This window comes from Mercenaria mercenaria, unplaced genomic scaffold (assembly GCF_021730395.1).
Source record: "Mercenaria mercenaria strain notata unplaced genomic scaffold, MADL_Memer_1 contig_736, whole genome shotgun sequence".
NCBI classification, from domain to species: domain Eukaryota; kingdom Metazoa; phylum Mollusca; class Bivalvia; order Venerida; family Veneridae; genus Mercenaria; species Mercenaria mercenaria.
The window spans coordinates 44,727-59,311 of NW_026463633.1; the positions used below are offsets into that span (position 1 = coordinate 44,727).

Here is a 14,585-nt window from a genome sequence, read left to right on the forward strand (position 1 = left end):
GCTTAAATCTACTGAAAACATATGTATAATAAAAAAACACCGCGTGGATTTGTATCGATACAGCGGGGAATGGTTATATATCATTATAACAAGAGTGCCAGAATGTCACAATATACGCCCGTCACAGCAAATTTCTTTACTCTAGCACCTGTTTTTGCAAATGGAATTTTAATTTTGTGGTTGTTTAGTAATCATTGAAATACTTTTGTTTTTCTAAGTCTACAAAAAACTCCTTACCAGGTAGAGATACCTTTAAATACACCTAAAATTGGAAAGTAACATCTATGTTTTACCACAGAAAAGTGGTCTTGTTTTTTCCCTTAATTAATTTTAAGAATGTTACAATATAAGCTATTTATAGCAACAACTAAGGGAAGTTAATCTTAGAAAAATATAACTCCGCACACAAATCTTTACCAGGTAGAGATTGGTCAAAATACACCCCAAAATTGGATGTCGCATGCATGTTGTACTACAGAAAAGTGGTCTCGATATTTCCCTACGACTAGTAATAAAAAAGTTAAAATATAAGCTATTTATAGTTACAACAAAGGGAAGTAATTCTAAAGAAGGGAACTGCGCATGACACTTCGTCTCATGATGGTGTATAATTGTGCTAAGTTACATCAAGGTCATCATAATCCCTCCATGCATGAAGAAGAAATGCTTCGGACAAAGTCATTCTTGTATCTGACTTTTGGCCGCTAATTGTGACCTTGACCTTAGACCTAGGGACCTGGTTCTTGCGCATGACACTCCGTCTTGTGGTGGTGAACATTTGTGCCAAGTTATATCAAAATTTCTCTATGCATGAAGAAAAAATGCTTCGGACAAGGTTTTCATTTTTGTATCCTTTGACCTCTAAGTGTGACCTTGACCTTAGACCTAGGGACCTGGTTCTTGCACGTGACACTCCGCCTTGTGGTGATGAACATTTATGCCAAGTTATATCAAAATCCCTCTATGCATGAAGAAGATATGCTCCGGACAAAGTTTTCTTTCTTGTATCCTTTGACCTCTAAGTGTGACCTTGACCTTAGATCTAGGGACCTGGTTCTTGCGCATAACACTCCGTCTCATGATGATGAATAATTGTGCCATTTTTTTTATCATAATCCTTCCATGCATGAAGAAGATATGCTCCGGACAAAGTCATTCTTGAATTTGACAATTGACCTCTAAGTGTGACCTTGACCTTAGTACTAGGGACCTGCTTCTTGTACATGACACTCCGTCTTATGATGGTGAACTACTATGCCAAGTTTCGTCAAAATCCCTCCATGCATGTAGAAGATATGGTCCGGACAAAATCTGAGGACGCCGCCGGCCCGCCCCCCAGGGGCGTTCCCATAAACGTCCGTTTTTCAAACGGGCGTATAACAATGTACTAATATAGACATTCAAATGCATTATACGATAAGAATAACGTTATGGAAAACGACTTCAATGCTTACTGGGATAATATCAAAAGTACATATCCCTTTTTAGTTCAAATGCACTCCAAAGCTTTCACATATTCAGAAAATAGCTACTCATTCATTTACATTCATTATTACGTAATGATAACCCATACACATCGGTATGAGTATATGATATTTTTGTATATATAAATTTTATCTCTTGCCAAGACTTCTTTACAATCTTGCCTTGTTTTTGAAATTTTGTATAAGGTCAATTTACAATAATTGTAAAGGATAAATACTGACTTTGCTGTAGTAATTTTGTTTGTACTTCCTCATACTGATCACATATATATGCACAATTTTGTGCGTATATCTAAATCAGGTTTAATGCGCAGTGGTAAGATGAACGGATATGCGTTTTTAGTGAGTATTTATTTTCTTAAATTCAAATAAGTACGTTTTGAATATTAATATTTTAAGAACCATAGGCACAAAGTCTGCATATGTTTAACTGATTTAAAAGCAATTTTTATTCTTGGCCGGTAGGTACAAATGAAATATCTAAATATGTTCTAACAGGTAGTAGATCGAATACACGTTATTAAGGGTTATAATTATTCTCCAAATATTTGTCAGTTTAGCGTGGTTTCCTTTTCGACGTATAAAATGTTGAAGTGTTGCATAATAACACACAGCTCCAGCCTTCATTCTTAAATAGTGAAATGAATCGAGCCGTAGTAGAATATTTAATAACTTTAACATTTTAATCTTAAAACATTTGCACTTCGATTTTAACGTCCGGACTTATAAAGTCAGAACTTACGCATTTTTATGTTTTGAAACCCAATGACTGTTGTAAAAGTTGATACTCATGACTACATTCAACATTTGCCGTGATTTTCGTGATTTTATTAATGCTGTTTTTCTGTTGTCGGCTAGCACGTTGAAGTTTTCTTCTAATGATAGTTATCCGATAGTGGATCGTCGGATTTACACATAGGCTCATCCGAAAATAAGAAATGTGTGTCAATTTACATGTAGGCTCAGGTTTTCCAGTTGTTCGGTTTTTGATTAACTGGTCACAATTCTTTATGACAGCAAGTTGCTCATAGTTCAATTTACATCCTAATCTTTGTCTAATAAAATAAAAGGTACCCCGTTCTTATTCACTTAAATACGTAAAGATCACGAAAGTATACATGTGAGAAGCTTGATGGATATCTCGAGTTTTTGTTATCTCTATTAGTATTTTATATTTGTATATAACAATTAAACAAATATATTCATTTCCTTCAGATTGAAAGTGGTCTGTTTTGATACTAAATGAAAAGAGAAGGATAAATCTATTTTATACTTTTAAAAGAATTATAAGATATTTAATTATCCTTGTTGCAATGCTTACTTTTAACTTTAAGATAGGATGGGATACAACGTTAAGTGTTTGAAATTTTGCAAATACGTTACAGTAGACACACAAGCCCGCGATATATATTACGCAAGTTAAGACATTTGAGCCGCGCCATGAGAAAACCAACATAGTGGGTGTGCGACCAGCATGGATCCAGACCAGCCTGCGCATCCGCGCAGTCTGGTCAGGTTCCATGCTGTTCGCTTTTAAAGCCTATTGGAATTGGAGAAACTGTTAGCGAACAGCATGGAGCCTGACCAGACTGCGCGGATGCGCAGGCTGGTCTGGATCCATGCTGGTCGCAAAGCCACTATGTTGGTTTTTCCATGGCACGGCTCAAATGTCTACTTTATATACGTGCATGACACAACTCGATTTTTTATCGATCAAATTTTCGCAGACCCGTAATTATTATCATTATTATTGTTATCATCATCATCATCGTCATCATCATCATTATTATTACTATTATTATCTACACGTACGAGTACACATACAAGTACAACATTTTCATATTCAATTAAAACATAGGCGGTTGCCATATTTATCTTCATCCTTAGCCGGTGTAAAACTTTAAAGTTAAGGATGAAGATAAATATGTCCAAGGGCATCATACGAGGTGAGGCCGGGTTCCTTGCGAGCTCCGTAAGACTTGTCTACGATGTCCGTTCGGATATCCTACGATTTAAAATGATAAAGTTTGAAGACGTCGCCATTCGAGTTAACATTTAAGTGGTCTTGTTATCATTAAAAGCATAATCCAATTCCAATGCATTTAAAAAAAATGAATATGAAATGTCGGTGCGTCATGCTAATAGTAGAATGCTGAATGCAAATACTCTGTCAAACGGTAATTGTCAAAACGACTTCCCAGTGTGATCCTGTTTATTGAATCAAAAACGAAATTTAGTTAATAATATACGGCCGTATTTGTTTCTTACGACCCATGTTTTGGTCAGTTTTAGAAATATTTACTGAAAAAACCGGTCGTATCTGCCATTTACAACATTTTAAGGTTGCATATTTTGTGAGTTTTTGTACTACAGCACAGTAATTATATTGTAAATAGGTCGTAAGTAGCAGAGATACGACCTTTCATTATTTGTTAATGTGAAACAGCGTATATACCATTTCTTAATTTATATCATCATCTCGATACATATGACCATCAGAACTGTAAATGTATGAAAGCTTTACCTGTGAAATAGAACATAGAAATGAACAGTTTCGACGAAAACGCTATAAAACAAAATATTGGGCTTGGGTAGGGCACCAATACATCCTCAGAGATTCTGAAGATGTTATAATGCGGTCATTAACTCTCAATGAAACGCACGGGACCGTCTGCGTTGTTTTTTCACGTTGACATTATTTCCATTTGAGTTATCCGTTTTAGGATCGTAATAGTTTACGCTTCGCAACGGAACGTGCATATGTAAAAAGGTGTTATAACAGCACGCGAGCGCGAAAATCTTTCTATTAACGCTCGTTTTCTCTCCTGTTAAAACACCCCCTAAATGTGACAAGAATATCAGTTTTATACTAGAATTTACTACAACTATACATTGTTTACTACCAGAATGTTTATCCTGTATAGTGAATTCAGTGTTTTTGAAAAAAAAATATTTGGATCAAAACATGCCACTGAATATTTATAAAATCACTGATTTTTGCCATATTTAGGTCACATAGGTATGTCTTAGTAGTGAGCACACTAAAGAAACTCAAAAATATTTTGACCATAGGTCGAGCTTCTTTCACAGAATTTATGGTCATTTTTTATTGTGGTCGACAGTAGCAGATATAACATTTCATTGTTTGTTTATAAATGTGAAACGGCATATATACCGTTTCTTAAATATCAACTTGATACATATGACCATCAGAACTGTAAATATATATGAAAGCTTTTCCTGTAAGGATGAATTGTAGATATGAACAGATTCGATGAGATGATTATAAAACAAATTATTCAGTTTTTTTCCGCCAAATTACTGATTTTCATTTACGATCTTTATTTCCGGGGCGTCGAAATGATAAATGATAATAAATAATTACAAAATGGGAACAGTAAATGCTAAATGCTTACTGTTATGTGCCTATTCAAATAAAGAACTGAATATATCAGTGAATGATTACATCCTTTAAAAAGTCATTAGCCTTAAATACGTTACTTTATCTTTGTCAAACGCTGTTTTTATTACATTTTAACATTGAACTAGGTCACATAGGTACTTTTACACAATTTAATGAAATTTAACACAAGTGATCGGTACCAAACCTAGCTGTGCATGGTGCATGTAATGTTCTTTCAGAAAAAAATCTGCAGAGTTATCCCCTTTAAAATAGTGAGCCCACTCAAGGTCGTTGTAACGTAATTACTTACTTCCTGTTTATGGACGCAAAGCTCCCGCGCTTTGTTAATACGCTGCTATAAGAAAAATGTGTTATAACAAAATCATTTGTTAATTTTCTCAGTTTTATTCGTTGAATATGCCATGCAAAAAAAAAAATGCAATCACTCTAGGTAGGGGTGCAGATGGATGTAACCGGCTCTCAGGAAATTGTTTAAGCGGTAACACAGCAGAGCCTCTTACCGTCAAAGCAGTTACCATCTAGCCGGATATCTCTCTGAGACAAACAAATACTAAATGATAGATCTATTTATCTATTGATTAGTTTGAGGCAATTTTCACCGTAGTAAATGTGTGCCGTCAACCGTACCAATAAATTGCAAATTCAACGTAAGTCATCTATCTGGCAGTGTATTTCACAATTTATCTCGTGTGCAGTTAACGCTGACACCACACATGTCAACTACTATAACAGTAAATAACTTATGATCCATGTTTCAATCACACAGACTCCAGTATTTACGTAATTTATATACCACATTGTCTTGGTGTGTACATCACTATTCGTGTATCTCAGACACGCACTCATGATTTAATTTTTACGCATCCGACCTCCTGTTCAAATGTTTTAACTGATAAAATAAAAGGCATACTCGATATCGGTTAGTTCGATATCCCGGTAAGCCCAATGTGTTTTAGTCGGTCCCGACTTTTCTCTACATAGTTTAATAGAATGATTTAACATTATTTATCATTATATCTTAAGTTTAAAGTCGAGCATGCAAATACAAAATCTATCAGAGATCTCAGTAATTTGATATTTTCTCTAAAACGTTAATCTAACATAATCATATTAACCACGAGTTAAGTATTATTGTTTGTTTAAAGCCTTGTAAATGGAAGAAAATCAAACAAATGAGCTATGAAAAGAATATTTTAAACGCAATTTTAACGCCTTTGACAGTTAATTGTGATTTATGTATTGTGGTTACTTTTCATTCTGCCGCGGTCACTTTGCATTCTGTTACATACCGTTCTGCCTTGTTCACTTGATATCATGATATTGTTACTTGTTATAAAGCAATGGTTAAATGATAATTCGCGCTGGTTACTTGTCATTCGTAAGTGGTTACTTGTCACTTAGCAGTGCTGACCTGACCTTCTGTAGTAGTTATTTACTCATTCCACAATAAGTCTCAGTCACACTACACCGTATAGCGTTAACGGACGTCTAACGTATGACAAAATTTTCAATCCGTTCATGTCCGTTCGCATGCATTTCTTTTCCGTTTCTCATGCGGCACCTGCGTTCCTTGTCCGGCGAAATTTGTTCTATCAGGTGGAAGGTTTTGAGCATGTTCAAAATTTAGAACGTACACCACCGAACAAAGTTGTCTGTTAGATGTACGGTAGCAATGCGCTGATATGCGTTTTGTTCGTTACTCGTGCGTTCCCTATTCTGAACTTCACCGGTTCGCATCCGTTGTTGTCCGGTTCGCATTCGTTCATGTCCGGTGGACCTGATTCACGACCGGACTACTACCGGACATGTAACGGATTTAACGTATGTTCAACGGACGATAACTGACAAGAACGTTTTGTCAGTTTCTCATGCGTTGCGCTTTTGTTTCACGTGGTACAAGTCCGTTACTAGTACGGTTATATCCGATAATTGGACGTTGTTCGTCCTGTATATATGCGTTAATCTTGCGGTCATTGTGCGTTTTATGCGCCCCATACACCGATCGCGAGAGCATCGAGCAGCAGCGGGTGATGCCTTTCGTCACCGGATAACTTTTTGTCGCAATTTTTCTATACGTTTGGCGTCCGTTAACGCTATATGGTGTAGTGTGACTGACACATTATTAGTTATTTGTCTTTTGGCATTGGTGATTTGTCATTCGACCGTGTTAATGTGCCTATCGGCAGTGGTTACTCGTCATTTGGCACTGGTTTCCTGATGTTCTGCAGAAGTCAATTATCATTCGACAGTGGAAACTTGCCAGTCGCCGGTGGTAAATTATCTTCTGGCAGTAATTTCATATTTAGCAGTACTTACTCGTCTGACAGTGGTTACCACCTTTATATTCGGCAGTGGTAACATGTCATTCTGTACTGTACTGGTTACTTTTCATTTGTCAGTGGTAACTTGTCGTTTCTGCCTCTCAAGTACATACATGCACCAACTTTATTTACCATGTCCATACGCTTATCGAGCCTCGTACAAATTTCTATTGGTCAATAAACGTCACGTGGGGACAGGATTATTCCATCTCCTGCAAATACATTTCAAATACGAACTTTTATCAAGACAAAATGGCTGCCGCATCGCTGGCGTAATTGAATCAAGTCAAATTTTTAATTAGCTCCAGTTATAGTTCGTTTCTGAGGGTAAATTTAGTGTATTCTTGGCCGTGAAGTTGGAAAAAAATAGCCATAAAAGCGGAAATAGAAGAAGAACAACTTTGTATGGGAGACACAGCCATCTTGTTTTAATTTAAATCATCGTAAACGTAATTGTTACAAAACAGTTTGTTGTAGAATCATTTAATCTACGTGCCAGATAAAGAATTTAACAGGAAACGGGATGAAAGCCGAAGTGTCAAGACTTTTCTGACATTATAAAATCTGATGATTTTCGATAGGATGGAACAGAAAGCTTTTTTGTGTTTCCGATCTAAACCAGTTGATAACCTGTGTAAATGAGCTTTTGTGTTTTTTGATTCAGGTCATTGTGCATTTTATGTCTGGTGTTAATAAACTATAAACAAAGCATGGTGACCAAAAAATGTATTGCAGGATTTTAGTCTGCACTATAAGTTGATTTATTAATTTACAAAATGTTACGATTTAAAGCGTAGTCGGCAAGATAAGATTGTTACACTGTTTGTTAGTGACAGGATATTCGAAAATCCATATCAGTTCAAGCTACACTCTTGCCTGATATGGATTTCCTCGACAGCGCGTATCACGTAGCCTGTCACCAATATTTATGTACAAGTTAGGACTGGTCAGTATAACGTGACTGGGTGGGATATCATGCCACGTGTCTACGGCGTGATATTCCAGTGAGGCAGCGCTATAAAGTTGGGACTTGTGCTCACTGCTACAAGTAGACACCGTTGTTTATATGACAGAAAAACTGATGAAAAAGACGTTAAACCCGAAGACACACACGCGCGTACGCACGCACGCGTACACACACACACACTATGTTTATACATGCAATATAGTTGCCATGTACACTCAGGTACCCGGTTCGTTATACTTGCATCCTCATGTACATGTATATAGTAAATTTAAAATATGTTCATATCTGATTTATTATTATCTAACTTTTTTCACCTGCTGGAGGATATTAAATATATCTCTGTTTAAGTGGGAACGTTCGCGATCTTCGCGAACATTTCCGCTCGCGAATCGTTTGGGATCGGCAATATGTGAACTTTTGACTCGCGCTACATCCGCTTATGCAGTACATCACCAATGTAAGAGTTTATTTTTATGTATTTAGAAACACTCGGACAATAAAATACATCAAACTTCCATTGTTACTTTTTTGTAGGTATGTTTGAGCAGCTTGCTTCTTACTGTACTTGGGATCGTGGGTATGTTTTTGCTAAACAGATGTTTGAAGTTCAAAGTCTGATTTTTTGACAATTTTATATTTAACATACATCCTCATTGTATTATGGTTGTTTTAATAACATCATATTTTTGCATAGACTGCGCTTGACACAATTGCCTATTACCCTAGCTTTAAATACAGATAAATTGGTTTAATAAGCTCAATTTTCGCTTTAATGCTCTTAACTGCCACGAGATAACTAAGCAGCTTTTATAATAATATGCTACAGTTTGTATAGTTTTGTTTTCTGTAAACTGTCGCAGTCGATTAAATTTTCTAGATTTGCTTTCTATTGTCACGAAACTGTATATTATTGAGATGATCCTTTCCGGAAAAGTTCGATATGTCGAGATAATTTTTAAAAGCACCGAGATAGGTATACATCAAATAAACGGCACATACCGGAAACGTAACGAGATAATTATGAAGACTATCGCAATAATATTTCAGGGAAAATTTCAACTACCGAGATTATCTTTTCAGAAACTTCATTTGATCTGGACAATATTTTTAAGTATCACGACAGTGTCGAATCTATGTCGTTGCAAACATATGCCACCATACATATATAAGCTGGGCATCGAGAAGTTGAAACGAAGTTAAAGTTTCAACACTAACAAGTTAGTGCATAACATAGGCTGAGTACACTCGTATATTGTTGGTCCTCGCTCGACGTGAAATTCAAATGAAAGATCATTCAAACAGAAAAGTTCAAGCTTATGGGAAATCTATATGAACACCATTAACTGTATTTTGCTAGTTTTCAATACCGTCCATGAACAGGCTCAATCAAACCGAGCCTGCAACATTTTCGTTTTTGTTGTGTTGAGCGACCTGTGGAGTTTCCACTTTTTCTATTTTAAACATTAAGTGTTTTGTCTGATCCCTGAAATGATTGAGTTAATAATGTAATAAAATGATTTGATAAAACATTGGTACAATTTTTTTAAAAGATAGTATGTGTCAAATATCTCAGGATAAAACATTACTTTTATTAATTTTGTTCAAAAGCAGAATCAAGTAATATTATGGGATTTAGATGTAGTTCGAGTGGATGAGTCATATTATTTACCTGCAATAAGAGGGTCTATAAATTGATAATGTAAGAAATGACTGTTTTTTCTTTACAGTCATTCGGGAAATATATTTTAAAATTAACCAGAGATTTAGGTCTTAAGGTAGTTATGCACTTTCGGATACTGTTTTCTAACATGAAGAATTTGATAAAACCCTAAATATTCAAAACTTCAGAATCTGCATTGAAAACTTGGCAGATAAAAAACTACAGTAATGTTCCTAAACTTTTGCCACATTGATTTGAAAAATTTGGACCTCACACAATAAGTGGAATTTATGCGAAAATCAGTTTTGATGATATTTTCGGTATTACTAATAATTTTTTTTTCTCTGCAATTTAGATGTTAATGAAACATCTCACAATTATATAAACCAACATATGACTTGAAATGTGGTGAAAAGTATATTGGCCGATGTACTTGTTTTTAGCTCACCGTGAGCTTCGTCGGTCGTCCGTTCGTCCGCCTGTCCGTCCACAATCACTTAAGAACAGAGACCATATTTTGCAATCAAATTTAAACAAACTTGCACACAACTTGTTTTGGCTTAATATCTCGGTTCTTTGGAAAACTTACCATATCCTATCTTGGGTTACAAAGTAATTATGGCCCCTAAAAGGGCCAATATTTGATATTTGTTGGTTTGTGGACACGATAGGGACCACAGTTTACAACCAACCTAATTCAAACAAGTACACAACTTGTATTGGCATAATATCTCGGAAACTTTCAAATAAAGAGAAAAGCTTGTATACACTCAAGAGGCCACGTTTTGCACCAGTCTTCCGGAAACATTGTCAGATTTGTTTTCATAAAGTTTTGGGCAAGATCGAATCTGGGTCATGTGGGGTGAAAAGCTAAGTCACTAGGTCAAATTGAAGAGACCTCAAATAGCCACTCTTTAGGTCCAATCCTAATGAATATTTGTCTCTATGAAATCACTATGTAAAACATGTTTACACTATTATGGTGTGTTACTTAGGTGAGCGGCCCAGGGTCATTTGGGCCCTCTTGTTAATTAAATTGCCCATTATTAAACTTTTCTGTACATTTCAAACCAATTTTTATACATTATTCGGGATTCAAACGTTTATTCATGTTCTATCTTTAGAAAAATAATAAAGTTGCCTTTTTTTAAGATTTTCACTGATGTGCTGCCATTAATTAACAAAATGACTTTCGTTTCCATAGGGTACTCTAGATTTTAGCACACGGTTTTTTGGGAAAACTAATAAATAAAAACCGGAATAATATGCATTTCCTTTTTTCTGAACATGCACTTGTGTTTTATAATCAAAACCAAACAAGTGATAAAGCAGACAAATTGGCATGAAAATTTAAAGTACCTCGATTTATTTCAAAACATTCCACGACTTACAAGAAAAGTACTAAAATATTTAAGTTTTGAACGTTGATTTATTTGGATAATTTTATGTAAACAAAATGTGATATAAAATGTATACTCCACAATGAGAAATTACGAAACAAGAAAATCTAGTATCATATATTTATCATATGTTGTTGAGAATTTCTGTGACTGTTCGGTGGCAGTTAACTGCAAATAGAGTAACATAAACAGCCACTGTTATCGAAAGTGATTTTAACAAGTTTATTAAACTATACAAGATTCCTTTATAATTGCAAAAATGTAAGCGAGTAGCTACACGAATACACACCAATTTACATCACGGTGAAGATATACAAATATAATCATTACAAAATGCTTTGTGTGTATTTATGAGACTCAGTCGAATGGTAAATTGCTGTACGTTTTGTGTTACAATATAAAATGTTTAAGAGCTTCTTTCATGTTAATATTTATTATGGTTTTGGATAGCTAATAATAAAGAGTTTATAAATCTCGTTCACTCAAAACTTTGTTTAAGCTTTAAAATCTTGACTCTTTTTTTTTATTTTGAATGTACTAAAACAAAAGAGATATCACAACATACGTTACTTTAAAGTATAAGAGTCAGATACACCATATTCTATTGAATTAATGTACCTGTTGAGACTTTTGATAGAGACCTAACTGATGAAAACCGTTATAAAACTTCATAACATTTCACTGACGCACAACAACTTAAAAGTCCCGTGTGAAAGAATAGAATGATATTTTTGAGGTGAAGCTTTAATAAATTAAGAAATTCTCTTTCATGCAAATTAAGGCGATACTTGTATAAACACACTTATTTAAGGAGCATCAACCAGGCAATATAACAATGCTTCATAACATTGAAGAATGATACAAAAACTGTCACATTTATAAAATGCATTCAATTTAGCTGATTTGCTTAACGTCAGCGATTAATGTAAGTAATGCTTTATATTTACAACTTGAATTCATTTTGGAAGATTGTATTTTATTTCTAATTATTGATTATACATTTCTCTTGTAAGATGTATAATGCAGTTATAGCTCCACATCCGCCACGCTTATAATTACTAATTATCTAACTTTACAACACATTATTTGCATGAGGAATTATCAAGCCAAATTTAATGAATCTTGCTAACCTATATAAACCTCTTTAATACTTTTGCTCGGGTGAGATGTCATTATTTTGCACTGTACCTTTGGACTATATAACAGTTTCTTACAAGATTGCCCTGGTTAGCTTTAGGTCATGATCATACGACTATGGATAAATAAATGAAGGAAGAAATACAGCAAAACAATGTCTCCTACACAGTTTCATAAAATCTCTGGCACGATCTCAATTGTTTGACCATGATCACTACATTATAACAGACAATGAAAAGCCGTTCAAAATAAAAAGTTTTAAAATTTATTCTGTATTAGCTCCGCTTATATCTAATTGAACTTAAAAGAAACATTTCGAACGACAGAGGATTAATATGGGGAATGTTTTTGGAGCCTTTTCTACCTTAGATCTTGTAGAACCTAGCGTGGGGATCTAGCAGAATTGTTTGAACAAACAAGGACAGGATAATACGGTGATACTAGAGACAAGGTGAAGATCTATCAAATGGTACATGAAACGATAATGTTTAAAGCAAAACCACTGCAAGACATGGCAGAGAGAACCATATACAGATTTACCTAATCTACTTCTGTGAAAATGCGTGAAAAAAGTGTTTCGTAATAAGATATTGTCTAATGGCTTTCAATTTGTCGTTATTGACTGTTATAATGATACACCTAATTACCAGCTGAATTCAACATTAAATGTATGAAAGTCTTCCTAAGATCGTATACGTATTGCTAGTCTTGAGACAATTGTCATTTACTTTGCCGTAACCACATATATATGTGTCCATTTAGATTCAAGATAGTTGTAAATGAAAATAATATTTCATAGTTAACAAATGCTTTATATTTTCATTGAAATGCTACATTTTCTTTCAAGATGAAGGAGAGAATTGGTCTATGTGGTCGATTTGGTCCAGTTGTTCTGCATCGTGTGGAAGTGGAACACAAAGTAGATCAAGAGAATGTGGTAATTATCCAGTGCGAATAGTTCACGGCTGCCCAGGCGGTTATTATGATTCAAGGTCCTGTAACACATTCACATGCCCAGGTATTTTCAATAATATATTTATTGTATTGATGTCTAAAGATATTCAAGGCTCTGTTTTAGTCCCGATACAATTTTTATACTTTAAGTAATTTATTCATATAAAATATTTCATTCATATACGTAACAAATGCATTCAGTTTATATTTATAAATTGCAAACATCCTTGTTCAAAATTTTAGATAAAGAAATTCTTTCTTATATAACAATTAGCATTCGAAAAAAGTGATTTGTATTTTGCTTTTTATATTTTTTCATGTATTATTGAGCATTGCCAAAGACATGTTTATAATGTTCGGATTGAAATTTACAGAAATAAGGTTTGATGGACTAGAAGTATTGATGAAACATATACTGATGTATTATATTCATACTACTGTTATTGCACGTTAATAGTGAAATAAGTTTTATCCTTTACATTTATTACCATTATTTTGTATCTTATAATAATATAGATCTAGAAGCATAATTATGAAAGTCGTAGATATTATCAATGAAACCAAATGATCGACCTTTCGCTATACATATTGAAACTTTTAACAGTTGTATCTTAATAGTCTGGTGGTTTTAGCCCCTGAAAAAAGTTTATGAGGGCCGGAATGTTAATGCTCGGAGATAAAGACTTTATTAAAGTTTAAACATCCCTGGTTCATCTGGGTGCTGTCTCCAAAAAATATATGACCACTATATGCAAATTATAGAGGTCAAAAGGTCATGCATTAAAACTGATATTTTCACATAATATTTGGCACTGATGCAATGATTCATGAATAATTTCTCATTATACAGGATTTGATTTACAATATTAGGATTAAATAAACCATACATTTGTATCCAATTAATAAATTATGACTCGCACCCGAAAACGTATTGTATGCTCATATATAAAGGTTAAAGGTCACAGGATATATATACAGAACAAAATAGCTAACCGCATTTGCTAATTTTCCAATATCTTTGTAAATTCTGTAAATACAAATTTGAAATTTAGCATACTTTTAGAACAAAATGTTGTTAATAACATAATAAAATTTCAAAAATATTAAATGACGCCAACATATAAATTTTATTCAATTTACTAACTCACCCCATTTGTAAAAAAGTCACAAAACACATAAAAGTTGTGTTTTAATGAAGAAGTGAATACTATTTGTATGAATAAGAACTGTTCATATTA

At 34.2% G+C, this 14,585-nt stretch overlaps 1 long non-coding RNA gene across 1 annotated transcript; it reads left to right on the forward strand.

The window, feature by feature from the left end:
* The first annotated feature begins 1,751 nt into the window (after nucleotides 1–1,751).
* LOC128554778 (uncharacterized) lies at nucleotides 1,752–13,405 on the forward strand. Its single transcript, XR_008369692.1, has 3 exons — nucleotides 1,752–1,826; nucleotides 8,731–8,773; nucleotides 13,241–13,405. It is a non-coding gene; the product is annotated as an uncharacterized LOC128554778 (long non-coding RNA).
* The last annotated feature ends 1,180 nt before the right edge of the window (nucleotides 13,406–14,585 follow it).